The sequence below is a fragment of the Callospermophilus lateralis genome, chromosome 15 (assembly GCF_048772815.1).
Source record: "Callospermophilus lateralis isolate mCalLat2 chromosome 15, mCalLat2.hap1, whole genome shotgun sequence".
NCBI classification, from domain to species: Eukaryota; Metazoa; Chordata; class Mammalia; order Rodentia; family Sciuridae; genus Callospermophilus; species Callospermophilus lateralis.
In genome coordinates, this window is record NC_135319.1 from 43,643,202 (window position 1) to 43,657,723 (window position 14,522).

Here is a 14,522-nt window from a genome sequence, read left to right on the forward strand (position 1 = left end):
ACAATTTGTACATCATGTTGGAACAAATAGAGCTGGGACCTCCGCTGATGGCACGCGCTCTTGCACAGCCAGCGTTGGGGACTCGTGTCTCCGCTCAGCTCCGTTGATGGAGCGGACAGCGGCTGACAGCAGAGGGGCTTTGGGATGACGGGATCCCTGGCTCACACCCTAACCAAAGGCTGGCAAGATGGCGCCTCTGCGTGGCTGTCCTGGGACTGGCTGGGTTTGGGGGCCCAGCTGCTGGTGAGAGACCCCAGAGAGGCTGCTCACCCACGGGGACTGGCTGTCCTCCCACCCTGTATGCACCCCACAGGAGGCCTCCCGGCACAGCCCACTGTCACCAAATGTCAACCTGGTGCATCTGGGCGGGTCAGCGTCCACTGCATTGTGTCCACCATGCCCCCCACCCTAAGAACAGGGAGTGGCATGGTTGGAGTGTTCTCCCTGAAGCTCAAGATACAGCAGAGTGTGCTGAACATGAAGATAGAGGGTGGAGCCGCCTGAGCCAGATGGTCCTGGGTGTCTCTGGGCCTCAGTTTGCCATCTGTGAAATGGGAACAGTGAGCGCACCCACCTGGAGGTGGCTTAAAGCTCAGATGGCTTAGCGCATATAAAGAGCTGAATGAATGGGTGTGCGGTGATGATAAGTGTTGCCAGTGTGGTTCCCGCCAGCCGCTAATGATTCCTGGGGAAGTTGGAGGCTACCTGGGGGAGGGAGCCGTCTCACATCTTGTGATTACAGGAAACCCGGGGCTCGTGGGCCTCCTGAAACTGCTGACATGGCTATTATTATGTCTCTAAAGCCCACTGTCCCCAGGACCCTGAACAAGCGCAGCCCAGCCCAGGTAGTGAACATCAGCTCATGGGTTTGGAGGGTGGGTTTGGGGCTCTGCCCCTCCTGATGCCCTCTCTGTTTTCTCAGTCTGGTGGCCCAGAGTGACCCCCGTGTGTACTTGTGAAGTGAATGGACGTCACTCTGGGAAAGGGGGTTTGCACCTGGGCTCCCATCAAAAGTGCAGCGTTGTTGGCCTCCGGGGAGATTCTTGTCCTCTAGGGCTGGAGTGGGCCCAGGAGCGGGCTCTGCTCACCTGGCAGCTCAGGTGTGCATGATCCTAAGGCCAAGATGTGGGAGAGCCTTCCTAGGAAGGAATCCATTCTGCAGGAGGTCAGGGCTCCTGGCCTGACTGGCAACACCTGTCCACGCTGCCCACCTTCATGAATTCCGCACCTCGGGGGGCAGAGCTGGGGACACCAGCGAGCCCCACAGGCTGTGCAGATGGAAGGGAGGATGGGCAGCAGCGTGGGCGGGCTCTGGGCTGCTGGAGGAGGGTGTCCTGTCCTCACTGCCTCTAGGCTGGCTCCACACACTCCCCGGCCTGGATGGGGTGGGAGTCGGGAGCCAGAACCTTCCCAGAACGGGAAACCACACAGTGACGCTGAGGGCCTCTACCCCACGGCGCTGGTCCGTTCCAGGTTCATGCTGGGTGCCAGGCCACCAGTCTCCACCTCAGCCCTCTGCAGTCCCCAAGACGCTCCCATCCACCCCCTGTTCAGCCCCTGCCTTGGAGCAGGAGCTGGAGGCCGAGGCTCGGTGTCTGGCTGGGCTCTGGAGCTCAGAGTGGGGGGGTGACAACTGCCTGCAGCAGTATCCCGGGGGGTCCCCAGGGGCACGTCCCCTAGGCCAGGTTCCCAACAGCAAACAAGAGGATGAGAAGGGAGACCAGAACCACAGAGAGATGTGGGTGGAGGCTGGGGTAGGAGGCAGAACCCCCTGGAGGGCAGGGGCACCTGGCATAGCGTTAGGACTCCCATTGCCGGCACAGATGTGCCTTGAGGGCTTTGGGGAGGATGACAAATGGGTTCCCCCTCACATGCCAACTTTGGCTGAGTGGTAACGGCTGCCCGAAGAGGCTCTGGAAGCCAAAAGGGGTCAGTGCGATGAATGAGCGCAGAGTTCCCTTGGCAGGGTCTGGTGTGGGCATGGGCGTGGAAGGGGCAGCCCCTGCGGCCATGACTTGCTGTCCTGGGTATGTTGGCCCTTGGACCTTGCTTACGGGTGGCTCTTGCTCATCCTCCGTCTCCTGGGTATTTGCCACTGCTCCTCTGACAGCAAGCGGCTTGAACCCAGGGCCACTTAACCACCGAGCCACATCCCCAGCCCTTTTTTCATATTTTATTTAGAGACGGGGTCTCGCTGAGTTGCTTAGGGCTTCATTAAGTTCCTGAGGCTGGCTTTGAACTCGAGATCCTCCTGCCTCAGCCTCCCAAGCCTCTGGGATTACAGGCGTGCGCCACTGTACCCTGCAAGGGCAGTTTCTTTTCTCCCCTAAGCATCCTGCCTGGCTTAGCTGCTCCTACCTACCACACCTGCCTGGCTGGGCTGCCGTGGCCTCCCTGAGAGCCAGCCTCACGTGAGCCGAGAGGCAGATGGGTGGGAGGACAGAGTCCTCAGGGAGCAGGTGGACAGCAGTCTGGGATTTGGCCTTGAGTCTGCTTCCCTTGGATAGTGGAGACACTGCTGCAAAGAACATTGTCTTGCCTGTCTGGGGACAGTTGCAGCCCTGTCCTTGGTGGCCTGGTCAGGACCCATTTATCTTGAAGCAGGCAGCGGGTTGATTCTGTCCCCGTGCCACCCCAGAGCATGCCCAGCAGGGCCTACTCCAGCCCGGGTCTCAGGGCCTGGGCAGGGCAGGGCAAAGTCCTGAGGGCCACTGGCATGGTGACAAGTCTCAGGGCCTGTCAGGAGCCTGAGCCGGTGGTGGCGTCTGTCTGCATGTGGGAAAGGCCTGCCCACCCCACCCCGGGGGACACAGGTCTGAGCCCACAGGTGATCCATGCGTGGCAGGCTGTCAGCCTGCCCTGCTCCCTGGGCCCCGTCCCCTCTGGGCCGCGCCTCTGCCCGCTGCCGTGGGGATTTATGTCTGCACACAGCGTTTTCTCCAATACTAATGATCCCTCTGTTTTGCCAAGAACAAAGAGGCCTTCGGCAGTAACTTATGGCTCCATTGCCATCAATTTGTTCCCAGCCCCTTGGGACGGAGGAATGACAAGGTTCTTTCCCTTAGAGGACTTGGCACTGGCCCCGTCCGCTCTCTCAGCCTGGACCTACCCTGCTGTCACCACGGGCATCATTGCACCTAGGGCTGCCCCAGTCGGGGCCTGACCGGCTCTGGTCCCCCACTGCTGACCCAGACTTCAATCTGAGCAGGTGCCCTCTCTGGCCTCGCGCCTCCTGCCAGGGATAGTCCTGCTTGAGGAGGTAGCTGGTCCATCCGGGGGGAACACTGGACTTGGAGTCCAAGTGGTGAGTCTGAGCCTCTCTCTGCCACCTGCCAGCAAGGTGTCTGAGCAAGACCTTGGCTTCTCCCAGCCCTGCGGTCCTCATCCGGGGGTGGGGTCAGGAATTCCCACACGGGGGCGATGGTGCAGGAGAGACTCCGCAGAGCCTTCAAACATTCAGGATTAGCAATTGTCAGGGAAAGATCAGGAGCCCGGGTCCTTGGGACTCATGCATTTATGTCCTCCTCCACTCATCTGAGTACAGAGGAACGTTGAGAGTGTGGCTCTGGGGCCGCTGTCCAAGGTGGTGACCTCCAGCCCTGCTGGCCACTTCCGCTGCATCTGTGGCTAGTGGGTACCTGAAATGTGGCTTCTCTGAATCAAGATGTATCAGAAGTATAACATTTGGAATTTTGAAGACTTAATATGCAGAAAAAATATGAAATATCTCACTAATAATGTTTTATATAAGCCAGGCAAGGTAACATGGGCTGTAATCCCAGCTACCAGGGAGGCTGAGACAGGAGGATCACAATTTGAGGCCAGTCTCAGCAACTTAGTGAGACTTTGTCTCAAAATAAAAAATACAGGGGGCTGGGATATAGCTCAGTGGTAGAACACCCTTGGTTCAATCCCCAGCACCACAACCAACCAATGAATCAATGAAAATAATGTTTCATGTGGGGGCTGAGGTGCAGTTCGGCCATCAAGCATGTGCTGAGCATGTGCAAGGACCTGGATTCCATCCCCATCACCACTAATAATAATGGTCATCTTTTATATTGATGACGTGTTGAATAATATCTTGGACAAACCGGGTTACATGCAATACATTATTATAATTAATTTTTCCTATTTCTTTTTTTAATTTTTTCTGGCAACTGGAGAGTCTTAGATGGCACCTGTGCTTCTCTTCTGTTTGTGGCCACCCTTCTATAGGGTGAGGCTCTCTAGGCTTGATTTCCCCTGGGGACCAGTCTGTCAAATGGAGAGGACGTCAGCTGCCTGCTGGGTGGGAGGGCTGAGAGGGTGACAGGCCAGGCCAGGGAGGCCGTCGAGAGCCCTGGGTTTACTTAAGTGCTGCTCCAGGGTGCAGGGGTGGAGGAGGGGCTTCTCTGGGCCGGGGACTGTGCCAGTGTCCTGAGACGGTGGGGACGGAAGCTCTGTCTCGGCACAGGAACCTGCAGCTTGGCTGGAGCAACAGACCTGTAAGCTCTGCTTCCAGGGCCCTGGGACCACGCTGGGAGGAAGCAGCTCAGGATGTCGTGTTGATGGGGACCGATGGCTCCCTGGGGATCCATCAGACGGTTCCCTCCGCTTTCCCTGGTTTATGTTCGAAAGTGCCCATAAATAGGAAGTGCCCAGGAACCCGAGGGTTGGCGCCTGCTCAGGCCTCAGCAGAACGAGACGCTGGGAGGAGAGGTCATCGAAGCCAGGCTCTGACTAGAGCAGGGATGGCTGGGCAGAGTGGTGGGCAGGCGCCTGGGGCACTGTCCACAGGATTCCAGGGAGAGAAGAGGGACATGAGCCTACCAAGGGAGCAGGGCCGGGAAGCGCAGCATAGGGAGTGACTGCTCGGGAGAATTCTAGGCCCTGGTCCTGAGAGCAGCAGGGGCTCAGAAAGGGGCCCAGGGAGGGTCGGGACACCCAGCCGCAGAGGTGACGACACACAGGTGGTGTAGGCCAGCGAGGAGGCCGGGACCACTGACCGCACCCCAGCCTCTCCCCCTTGGCCCGAGTCCCCTGGGCAGAGAGAGGGCTGCACACTCAGCTCCCAAGCACGGCTGGCTCCAGACAGGCAGCTTCTTCCAGCCAGGTGGCCCGAGGGGACGACTCTCCCTTTCCCCATCTGTAAATAGGGTCAGTGGTGGCTTTCCCACAGAGTCAGGACAACAACAGTAAATGTCCCATGTTGGTCGCAGCACCCTGCACAGTGGCCAAGACAGGGAGACCGCCAAATGTGGGCTACAGACTGGTGCCACCAATGGCTTCTTCAGATTGTATCACCTAGTGACATTGGGGCCTTCTTAGTTTGTGTAGGTACACTCCATGACGTTCACTCAATCCCCTAACAAGATGCTTCTCAGAACACGTCCCTATTGTCAAGCCATACGTGACCACACACACACACACACACACACCATGGAATGTTCTTCAGCCTTTCAAAAGAACAAATGCCCACAATGACCCCAGCCATGGGGGAGTCGGAGGCAGGAGGATCACAACTTGGAGGCCAGCCTCAGCCATTTGACAAGATCCTGCCTCAAAACAGACAGACAGACAGACAGATAGACAGATAAGTAAATAGGCTGAGGAGGCAGTTCAGGGGTAGACTGATTGCCTAACATGTGCAAGGCCCTGGGTCTGATTCTCGTGCTACTGAAAAAAAGAAAATCTGTCATTTGTGACAATCTGGATGAATTCATAGGACATTGAGCTAAGGGAACTAAGCCACACACAGAGAGACTGATCCTGCTTGATCTCATTTCCATGAGTCTGGGGATGCGGGGGAGAGTAACAGAGGATGGGGGAGGGGAGACGCTGGTCAAGGGGCCGATCGTGCAGTTACGAGATGAGGGCGTCCTGGAGACCCGCTGAACAGCAAGGTGACTGGGCTGGGAAGAGCACAGCGTGCGTTTGAGACTTGCTCAGAGAGTGGATCTCAGTGTCCTCACCACACGCACAGAGTGGTAACCGGGTGGGGTGATGGATGTGTTGGTTAACTTAATTGTGGGACTCCCTTGACAGTTTATGCTGATATCAAAACACCTCGTTGTACGCCTTGAATATATGCAATTTATTTGCCAATCACACCCCCGAAAAGCTGGAGAAAAAGTCAATGATACCAGTGTCAACCGTAAGGTGACGTCTAATAGGCCCTCAGGAGCTGTCAGCCATTTTCCCTCCTCCTGCCGTCCATCAGGGGTGGTGGAGACACGCTGCCTCCTGTGGTCAGAAGCCCGGCCTCCCAGAGGGCACAGCCCAGTGAAAGGCTTCTCGCAGAGAGTCTGTTAGGAGCAGACTCTCGGCCCGCCCCTGACCTATGCCTCAGGCACTCTGCAGAGTGGCCCGGGACCTCTGACTGCATAAGCCCTCCAGGCGGCCCTGATGCTGACCGGTCCCTTTCCGGGGGAAGCATGTCCCAGCCTTACACCCCCTGCCTGAGGAGTTCTGTCATTAGACTCTCTCCTCTCGGGTGCCCCAAGGCCCTGGCCCTCCCGGGGTGGGGACGGGCAGCCTCCCTCCCCGCCCAGCCCACCTCTGTCCACTCTCTGGGATGAAGAGGCCTAATCTCTTCTTGCAGCCCTTTCCCCATCTGCCATCTTCTGGTCCCCAGAGCAGGAGGGAAGGGACCCCTGTCCACTGGGTGCTTGTCATGTGCCAGGCCCAGGCTGGACCCACGTCATCCTGCGCGGCCTGTGAGGGAGGGAATAAGAGGAGCAAGGCTCAGAGATGGGCCTCGGCTGGCCAAGGGCACAGCTGCTAAGCGGCAGGGCAGGGATCTGAACTTGTGTCTCTCAGGCTCCAGGACATACCCAGTGTCCCTGAGACAGTGGTTCTCCAAATGTGGCCCCCAGACCGCCCCACCAGCATCACCTGGGAGCTTGTTACAAATGCAAACTGCATTGCTGCCCCTACTGAGTTAGATTGGGAGTGGAGCCCGGTGACGCTGACGCTGCTGGCTGGGGTCAGTGGTATCTTTAAATTGGGGACCACACCCTGAGAAGCTGTGGTCTAGAAGAGCCTCTGTTCACAACAGGCAATGTCACAGCTAAGGGGTGGCATTTTGTACGTGGGAGGGAAAAGAGTCTTACTTTTTCAGCCCCGCCTGGTGGAATACATCTGTAATGCCAGCAGCTCGGGAGGCCGAGGCAGGAGGATCGTAAGTTCAAAGCCAGCCTCAGCAACTCAGCGAGGCCCTAAACAATTCCACGAGACCCTGTCTCTAAAAAAATATAAGAAAGGACTGAAGATGTGACTCAGGGGTTAAGCACCCCTGGGTTCAATCCTCAGTACCCCACAAAAAACATCTATTTTTATATATATAAATCACAGGTGTAGGTTATACCTGAGGTCTTGAAATTTCACATAGAAATTCCATTTGGATAAAGAACCGGTGAGAGGTTCAGGGCCACAGCCCCCCACCTCCAGCATGGAAGGCAGTGGCCTGACTGTGAGGTCACCCTGGGGGACAAGCCAGGAGTGCTCATGCAGGACAAAGCCTTCCCTTCTCTCTGGATTTTATTTCAATGCTATCAATGGAGAAGGCTCTTTGAAAACACATTGAGCACTTTGAAGGGAAGACTGCGGGGGCGGGAGGGGGTGGGCGCAGATAATCGGTTACACTCAGACCAACCTAAGTCCCCGCCACACGTGCCAATAACCGAATCTGTCCCGGGGCCGTGGCCTGGTGGGGCCGCTGTCACAGGAGACCATTGTGCCAGGCACATCAAAAGCCCTGCCGATTAAGCTCCTTGGCATTTTTCTCCCTCTGAGAAGTGAAGGCTCCAGAGAAACAGAATTGCTGCAGAAATCTGAACGGCACCCGGCAGCCCCTGGCCTGGAGAAGCCTGATGGGGGCCCTGGAGGCCCCAGAACTGAGGGACACTGGCGGGCACTGGGGGATTGGCCAGGGAGGAGTTGAGGGCTGATGGAGACCGGTGGTGGCCCTGGAGAGGGCAGAAAGGCCACAGAGGGGGATCCTGGCAGGGGTCGGGGTGAGTGTGGCTCAGGGGAAAAGCAGGGGCACAGATGAGGAGAGTCCCAAGCAGGCCACCCACCAAGCCTGAGCCAGGGGCGGCCTGGGGTCTTGTGGAGTGTATGGGGGGCGGCCCGGGTGCCCAGGCTCTTGACATTGCGAAAATGGAAGACGCAGGAGAAGGAGGACACAGGGGCTTCTGACCTCTACATCTAGTTCCTGGGGTCTGATGGGAGCCGACACCAAGGGACACATTCGTAAAGTTAAGTGGACCTGTTACTTTATGCCCTTGAGTGTCACCCTAGAGCCACATCCACACGTGAACCAGAAGGCCCCTTCCCGCGCCAGGCAGACATCACTGGTGGATTCCAGCACCCGGAGGGGCCTGTGCACCTCTGTCACCCGGCCCTGGGGCAGCCCTGGGAGCTGCAGCCAGCGTTGTCCAGGGGTCTCCCTGCGACCTCCAGGCTCTCTTTCTTCAAAACATCTAGGAACGGAGCCTCTGGGGGATTTGATTGAACCACCAAATGCACCGCCATTGGTCTCCCGACACCAGACCACAGTGAACCCAGGCAGCCCGAGCCTCACACCCCCCGCCCCCAGGGCTGCTTCCTGCTGCGCACCCCACACCTCTCCTTTAAGGGGCCGGGTGACCACGCCTGCCCCGTGCTTCCTTCCTGGGGATCACAGCAGCCACGGGCTTTAAAGAGGTTTCCTGGCAGCGGGACAGGGACACTCCCTTTCCACGTCTCCTCTCCTCCACACTCCCTCCTGGCCAGAGTGTCCCTTGGCCGGACACCATGGCCTCCTGGTGCCTGCTGCCCTGGGGAAGCACCCGCAGTCCTCCCTGCTGCTGGACCAGGGTCCACTGGCCCAGATGGGCGGGGAATGGAGCTCCGCGTCCTCTCATTGGCCAGCTCAGCTCAGAGCCCAGCTCCCCTGGACTCTGCAGACCTGGGGTGGCCGGGGTGGCCTCGGTGAGAGGAGTGGGGTTTCAGGTTCATGGAGGCCACTCTGGATGCAGGAGATTCTGGTCTGACCTCCGGGTCAGGGGGCACTTGTCCCTCTGATTCTTTGTATTGACTTCCAAGGACTTGAAGTCTTTAGAGGTTGGTGAAGTTGGCCACCATTTAGTCTGTGTTCTTTCCCTCTTCACCTGGTGCACCTCGGGGTCCCAAATGGATTCAAACATGACTCTCAGCTCACAATCAACACTGGTCCGTGGATGCCGCTGCTTAGTTTTATTATTAATTTTATTTTGCATTTGGGTGTTGTTTTTGTTTTTCGCATACTAGGGACTGCATACAGGGCCACTCTGCCACCCGGCTACATCCCCAGCCCTTTTTATTTCATTGTTTTTATTTTGAGACAGGGTGTTGCTAAGTCGCTTAGGAACTCACTAGGTTGCTGAGCTGGCCTCTAACTTGGGGTCCTCCTGTCCCAGCCTCCTGAGTCACTGGGATTACAGGTGTGCACCACCATACCTGGCCTCCTTCTGAATTTTCATAATACTGTGGAGCCCTCCTACCTCCCGAGGGCTAGACCTCCTCCCTTATCTCCAGCTGCCCAACTCTCCCTCCTCTGCCATCCCATCCCCTGACTCCCATCTCCCCAACCTCAAGTTTATCTTATATCTTCTCATTCCCTTGCTTTTGGGAAATATTTTGTCTCATGTATGCAGACCACATATTGCTTAGACTTAGTTGTCTTTGAACTTCACCATTTAGAGTGCCATTTAATACATTATCACCTGGGACACGTTTTCCGCTCAGTGTCCAAGATCTATCCCCGCGTCACCCTGTATAACTGGTGTTTGTCCCTTTTCTCTACTGCGTGTTACTCCATTGTGTGAAAACACCACAGTGCATTGACCCCGCTTCCCATTGGGGGGTGCGTGGGGTGATTTTCACTGTTACAAACAGTGCTGCCATGGACATCTTGTCTCCCTTGGTGCATGTGAGCTTGCCTGGGGCTACATCCACATCCCCTGCCCTCAGCAAAGCCTGCTGTGCCTGGCAGAACCCTGCTCAGATGAGCAACCAAAACTACAGAGCTCCTGAAACCAGTTTAGGGTCACGTGGCCTGTGAGTGGTGGCCCGGGATTCAAACCCAGATCTTCTTGTCTCTAAAACCCATATTCTTTCTGCCATGCCCCGTGGAGAAGCCCGTGACTCTTACCAGCGCTGGTCTGTGAGGTGCCCTGCGGCACCTCCATCCCAGTAGAGAAGACGGATAATAAATAGATCAGCCAGGGCCAGTTTCCCGGCTGCGCTGAGCATCAGGAGACAGCTCCAGGGCGGGGAGGAGGTAACAGGGTAAGGAGGCCATCGGGAAGGGGGTCAGGACGGCTGGATCCCGCTGGCTGCCCTCACGCCCCCAGCCTGGAGCATGGGAAGAGGGGCTCTGCCACTCCCGGCTCAGAAAAGGTCTCCCCTGTCTTGGGGGGGCTTTGAACTTGAGATGAGCCCCTCTAAGCCACTCAGATCCCCGCTCCCTTCCTGCTGGGCACCTTAGGTGACTGCTCAGCCTTCAAGCAGCCCCCAGCCGGGGCTAATCTGAAATAAAAGTTTTTATTTATCTAGCTTGATACCCAGTGCAAGGTTAAATCATACAAGAGAAAAAGCAATAAAAGAGAAAGATTAAGTGTAAGGCTCCGTCTTAGGCGTGCCCTTTTGCAATATGGTTACAAAGATATTAAGCCTGAAGTCACCCACAATCCCACATAGCTGTTCCCAGGGCTTTGCGGGGCTCGGCATAGCGACAGTGGGAGGAGAGACGGGGCGGGCGCGAGAGGAGGACCCCCGGGTGCCCTGCTGAGAGGGTAAGCCACCAGATGGAGCTCGAATTGCTCAGCCCATCAGCCACCTCCCACCGGCACCCCCACGCAGCTCTGATTCATGACTTCCCCGGGGAGCAAAACGCTGGCATCTGCACCTACATCCCTGTGGGCACATCTGTGTCACCAGAATTTATGTGCCTGCTATGGGCAGGGCACCCTGGGGAGAGCAAGGGGGTGAGAAGGCTCAGTCCCAGACCTTCCCTGCACCAGCCTGGGCTCCAGTATCATGTGATCTTGAGCAGGTTGCTGTCTGTGCCTCAGTCTCCTTGTCAGTCAAGTGGGAACCGAACAGGGGTCGTGCGAGGGCTGATACAGGGGAGCTCTCAGACACGCAGTAGGCACTCGGGAGATGTTATGGTCAGGTTGATGGACTTATGAGAACAACAAACCTGGTCCTCAGAGTGTGGTAATGGACCAGGTGTCTCAAAGCCAGAGTCCACCTCTCCTTCCCCTGCTCCCTGCCCGTGTACCCTGAGGCTTACACTCTCTGCAAAGCCTGCCAAGGTTCCAGAGGCACTACGGGGTCGGGAGGGGGCAGCTCCCATGAGCCTTCTGACTGGCCTGCAGGGTCTGCTATCCCGACCCCTGGAGGTGTCCCCCTGCGCTCAGGGAAGGGAGACTGACCTCGCCTGATGTCACCACCCTCTTAGCCACTGAACGGCCCAGTAACCCGACACCCCATGACCCTGGGGGCAAAATGGATCATGGGCAGAAATAGAGGCTGCTTGTCCCCAAATCAAGTGGGATTTGTCCCTCCATGTTCTGTGGGCACCCCAGCCCCATCTTGGGGGATCCTCAGGGTAAACAGTGCCCACAGCTCCAGCCCACAGCCCTCTCCTCTCTGGGACTAGACAGGGCCACCCGGACCCTATGCCCCTCCCTCACCTTTCCACCCCAGCCCAGGCTTCAAAGCAATCAGGAAGGAAGGAAGGATGGCGGGAGGGAGGGAAGAGAAGAAGGGAAAAGGGGAAAAGAAACTTTTCCTTCAGCCAAAACAGCAGCTTCCTGAGGGTCCACCTACCTGGACCCCAGGGAGAAGCAAAGCCACCTGTACCAGCAGACTGTCCAGCAGCCCGAAGCTGGCATACACAGGAGGAACGTCTAGGGGTGGGGAAAGGACTGTCCTGCGGGAAGGCAGTCCTCCAAGGACATTAGGAGAGAACAAGAGGAAGGGAGAGGGTCACCAGCCCTGGGGGCGGGGTGTGGGCGCAGGATCAGAGGACCCTCCTCCAGCCTCAACACCCTCTTAGGGACCGGGGCTCACAGGCTCTGAGTGCCAGACCAGGGAGTGACAGGAACACGGGAATAACAGCTCACGCTTCCTGGGAGAGTGGGTCTGAAGCGTCACTTGCCTCCACCTCTCAGCCCTCCCCGGGATGCCACCAGGCGGTGCCGTTGTTATCCCCACTTTACAGGTGAGGACACTGAGGCCCGTGCCCAGGGTCACAGAGCTGGTGGGTGGTAGGGCAGGGCACTGAAGCAGCAGGCTGGATCCAGGGCTCCCTGCCCCAGGGCCTGCCTGGGCCCCCCTTTAGGGATCTCCAGCTCTACCCGGGACTGACTTCCCATGGCCCTGCCTGGCTGCGCCCCTCTCTCCCTGCCTCCCTGCTGAGTGCTCAGCCTGAGTCAATTAAAAGTGGTTCAAATATTTGACCAATATCCTGGAAACAAAGATCTCAGAGCCGATATTTTGAGACAGTGATTGAAGTGAACAAACATTGTGGCACAGAACGAATCTATAGCTCAACATTCTCATTCTGCGGGGCTGCTCCCTGTCCCAGCCCCCACCCACAAGGCGCTTCTCTGGTGGGGCCAGAAGGATGGGACCAGGCAGCCTCTGTTTTCTAGCCCCTCCTGCGGCCAGGACCTGAGATGCACCTTTGACCCTGAACTGAGGCTGCAGGGGCTTCCCAGCACCGCCCAGCAGACCAAGGGTCCTGTTAAAGGGTTGAGGAGGACCTTTCCCTGGGACGATGGTGGAATTCTTAAATGTCACTAAGAGCCATTTAGCTGCAACTCAAGGGAGCATTTGCCAATGAGGAGTTGAGGCCCTTGGGTGCTTTGGGTCCCCTTTAGGTGTCTGTAGGGAGGAGGCGAGTTGCTGTGAATGACCCAGTGAGGTCACTTGGTGGTCTCAGGGAGACGAAGCTGTCATAGAAACTGGAAATGAGAAAACCAGGCCTGGAGAAGCCTCGGGAGTTGTGAACGTGAAAGGTTCATCTGGGCGTCCGTGTCTCTAACCCCGGGGCCCGAGCCTCGAGTCCCGTGGAACAGAGCGAGCCAGGGCCTTGGGGGGCCACCCCGTGCTCACCTCCCACCTTGCGTTGTCCTGTGTGTGTGGCAGCTGGTGCTCTGCTGTGATATTCTTAAATTGTTTTCCTTCGAGTGAGTGTTCAAAGGAAAAAGATGGAGTGGAATTAAAAAAAAAATATTAACTGCGAGACTCAGGTTGCAAATCTGGCTGAGGTGGGAGGTGACATCAGCTGCCTGGAGACCGGGGACCCTGGTGGAGGCAGAGTCGGCCTGACCTTTCCACATCTGGAGAAAGGGAAGGACCAAGGGCTAGGGACGGCGACCGGACAGGGCAGGCACCCGGGCAGAGCCGCCCCCTGTTAAAGGAGCGTGCATGTGAGGCCACTTGCCAGCGCTGTTCCTGGTCCTCCTGCAGGGACTGAGCACGCGCTGGGTAGGCGCCAGGAGGGTATTCCGGCAGGAGGGGCCCGAGGAGCAAGGACAGTGAGGGAGGACGGAGGGCAGCGGCTAGACCATGGGGCTGCAGAAGAGGAACTGGGGGGCGATTCGAAAGTCCTGAGGCCAAGCCACGGGGTGAAGCCATCCACCCAGGGCCTCCAGGGCTGGGAGAACCCAGAGCGCTCGGGAGCTCCGGCGGACGGGGAGGGCCTTCTGTGAGTGTCAGGGCTCCTGCAGGCATCCAGAGCAGACTGTCCCCAGAGCCGGGCCCCTGCGACCAGGAACAGGGACACCCGAACGTCTTCTGTCATACAGCATCTGTCCTCGTTTCCTGTCACTGACTGAACACCTCCAGTGGCTTAAAACAGCACAAGTTTCGTCTCCGTTCTGGAGAGCAGGAGTCTGAAACGAGTGTCACAGAAGGTGAAGATGTCAGAGACGAAGGTGTCAGAGACCCGGTTCCCTCGGGGGTGCAGGGCAGGGCCCTCCCTGGCCTCTCCAGCTCCGGGTGGCCGTGGGCATTCCTCCCTGTGTGGCTGTCTCTCTCCAGTCCCCTCGTCCCTGATCACGTGGTATTTGGCCCTCCTGTGGGGACATCGCCTTCTGGCTTCAGCTTAGAAGCACACCATAGTGACATAGAGCCCAGCAGATAGTTCAGGGTGGACTCTCACCTAAAGCCCCTTCACCAATTCACATCTGCAAAGTCCCTTAAGTCGCGGGAGATACCATCCCGCAGTATCCTTCTGAGGGTCCAGGGAATGGGCCCAGACGCCTCTGATGTGCACCAGTCCACCATGTCCCCGTCTCTCCGGCTCCCTCACGGTCTCTCCTGTCCTTGATGGTCACACCACCTCCTCTCCACCATGGCTGCTCTTGAATGTCCTTTGGTCTGCCATCTCAGCCATCAACCAGCTCTGTCTAAAGCTTTTCCAATTCCAAGTTTCCTAGGGGCGGCCAGCAGGGCCAGCTCAGCGTCATAAGCATTGTCCTGGAGCCACAGGGAGCTGGCCACCA

At 57.5% G+C, this 14,522-nt stretch overlaps 1 protein-coding gene across 1 annotated transcript in view; it reads left to right on the top strand.

The window, feature by feature from the left end:
- The window catches only part of Cdh23 (cadherin related 23), a 335,818-nt gene that overhangs the window by 124,776 nt on the left and 196,520 nt on the right, over nt 1-14,522 (top strand). The gene's annotated exons all lie outside the window — the stretch shown is intronic.